The 3,152-nt window shown below is 39.4% G+C and overlaps 1 pseudogene; it reads right to left on the bottom strand.

Moving 5' to 3' along the window:
- Window positions 1-618: 618 nt before the first annotated feature.
- Window positions 619-2,365, bottom strand: LOC116643259 (annotated as a pseudogene).
- Between the last annotated feature and the right edge of the window lie 787 nt (window positions 2,366-3,152).

Raw genomic sequence — 3,152 nt, forward strand, 5'->3', positions numbered from 1 at the left:
TTCCCATTTGCTATTACATTCCCTAAATATCTTGCAAAAAAAAATCTTAAGACAATCCATCATCTATATAGTAATACAAAGAATATAATAATGTTACAATAGGGAAATAGGGAAGTAAGAGTAGTGAAAATAAAAGGAGGACAGAATTTAATTCAACACACTTCATCAGACCCTGTACACTGGCTAGAAATAGGCTAAGAATTTGGGTTTAGCAACCTAGCAGCGAATATAGAAGAAACTTGATCCAAGAAGCCTTATCAACGCCATGGAAGACCTCGCAATCAGAGAAACCTACATCTGATTCCCAGCTCTAATCAGCTCTATGGCCTTGAGGGCAAGTCACTGAACCTTCTAGGTCTCAGTTTCCTCCTTTATAAAATGAGAATGATGATAGGTATCCCTTAGTTACAAACTACACAAGTCAAGTACAGGCATACCTCAAAGATATTCCGCTCCAGACCACCGCCATAAAGCAAGTCACATGAATTTTTTTGGATTCCCAGTACATATAAAAGTTATGTTTACAGTACACTGTAGTCTATTAAGTATGCAAGAGCATTATGTCTAAAAAAGCAATGTAGATACCTTAATTAAAAAATACTTGATTGCTAAAAAATGTTAACCATCATCTGAACTTTCAGCAAGTTGCAGTCTTTTTGCCCGTGGAGGGTCTTGCCTTGATGTTGATGGCTGCTGACCAATCAGGGTGGTGGATGCTGAAGGCTGAGGTGGCTGTGACAACTTCTTAAAATAAGACAACAATGAAGTTTGCTGCATCGACTGACTCTTCCTTTCACAAACGATGTTTCTGTAGCAATGCTGTGTGATAGCTTTTTACCTATGGTACAACTTCCTTCAAAATTGGAGTCAATCTTCTCAAACTTTGCCACTGCTCTTATCAAGTTTATGTGATATTCTAAATCCTTTATTGTCCTTTCAACAATCTTCACAGCATCTTCACCAGGAGCAGATTCCATCTCAAGAAACCACTTTCTTTGCTCACCCACAAGAAGCAACTCCTCACCCATTAAATTTTTATCCTGAAATTGCAGCAATTCAGTCCCATCTTCAGGCTCCACTTCTAATCCTAGTTCTCTCATTTCCACCACATCTGTGGTTATTTTCATCACTGAAGTCTTGAACCCCTCAAAATCATCCATGAGGGCTGTGATCAACTGCTTTCAAATTCCTGTTAATGTTGATATTTTGACCTCTTTCCATGAATCATGGACATTCTTAATGGTGGGTGTCTAGAATGATGAATCCTTTCCAGAAAATTTTCCATTGACTGTGCCCAGATTCATCAGAGGAATCACTACCTTACCTTACAAAATGTATTTCTAAAACAATAAGATCTGGAAAAAAGTTGGAATTACTCTTGGATCCATGAGCTGCAGAATGGATGCTGCGTTAACAGGCATGAAAATAGCATTAACCTTGTTGTCCATCTCCATCAGAGCTCTTGGGTGACCAGGTGCATTGTCGATGAGCAGTCATATTTTGGAAGGAATTTTTTTTTTTCTGAGCAGTAGGTCTCAAGAATGGGCTTAGAATATTCAGTAAACCATGTTATAAACAGATGTGCCATCATCCAGGCTTTGATGTTCCCTTTTTAGAGCACAGGCAGAGTAGATTCAGCATTTTGGGACCTAGGATTTTTGGAATGGTCAATGAGCATTGGCTTCAACTTCAAGTCACCAGCTGCATTAACCCCTAACAAGAGAGTCAGCCTGTCCTTTGAAGCTTTGAAGCCAGGCACTGACTTCTCCTCTCTAGCTATGAGAGTCCTTGATGGCATCTTCTTCCAATAGAAGGCTGTTCCATCTCCACTGTTTAGTGTAGTTACTTCCATTAATGGTCTTAGCTGGATCTTCTAGAGAACTTGCTGCAGCTTCTACATCAGCACTTGCTGCCTCAACTTGCCCTTTTATGTTATGGAGATGGCTTCTTTCCTTAAACCTCATGAACCAGCCTCTGCTAACTTCACACTTTTCTTCTACAGCTTCCTCGCCTCTCTCAGCCTCCACAGAATTGAAAAGATTTAGGGCCTTGCTCTGGATTTGGCTTGACGGACTCTTGTGGCTTGTTTGATCTTCTATCCAGACCTCTCCAACTTTCTCCATATCGGCAATAGGCTGTTTTGCTTTCTGACCATTCCTGTGTTCACTGGAGTAGCACTTTTAAATCCCTTCAAGAATTTTTCCTGGGCATTCACAACTTGGCTAACTGTTCTGCACAAGAAGTTTGGCTTTCGACCTATCTCAGCTTTTGACATGCCTCCCTCACTGAGCTTAGCCATCTCTAGCTCTTGATTTAAAGTAAGAGACATGTGACCTTTCTTTTCACTGGAACACTTAGAGGCCATTGTAGGGCTATTAATTGGCCCAACTTCACTATTGTTGTGTCTCAGGGCATAGGGAGGCCCAAGGAAAGGGAGAGAGATGGAGAACAGCCAGTCTGTGTGGCACTGAGAACACACACAACAAGTATTGATTAAGTCCGCTATCTTATATGGGCACGGTTCATTGCACATCAAACAACTACAAAAGTAACATCACAGATCACCATAACAAATACAATTTTAAAAGTCTGAAATATTGTGAGAATTTTCAAATTGTCACTGTAACACAGAGACACCAAGTGAGCAAATACTGTTGGAAAAATGGCACCAATAGACTTGATCGATGCAGGGTTGCCACAAACCTTCCATTTGTAAAAAAAAAAAAAAAACAAAAAAACACAAAACAAAACAAGAAACAAAACAAAACAAAAAAAATAACATCAGCAAAGCTCAATTTTTTAAAAAATGCAGCCTAATAAAATGAGGTATGCCTGTATCTAAAAGGACACTTGGCATTCAGCAAATGTTTAATATGAGTAATCAATTAAATAGCTCATATGATGCATAGAATAAAAAAATAAAACCAGTTGCTCAGGACCAGCTAGCAAAGAGCTAACGAACAGCTAACCCTCTAACACCAGCAGAACGTCAGTGGAACTCAAGTAAAGAGAGAATGAAGAGCCCACCCAATTTCTTTAGCAACACTTGAGTTTTGAACTGATCATTGTAAAAAGTAAAATAATTTACACATGACCAGAAGTTTGCCAGTGGTTTCAGGCTTCATCATAAGGCATTTGGGTTTGGTTGCATG

Source organism: Phoca vitulina, unplaced genomic scaffold (assembly GCF_004348235.1).
Source record: "Phoca vitulina isolate PV1807 unplaced genomic scaffold, GSC_HSeal_1.0 scaffold25, whole genome shotgun sequence".
Taxonomy (NCBI): Eukaryota; Metazoa; Chordata; class Mammalia; order Carnivora; family Phocidae; genus Phoca; species Phoca vitulina.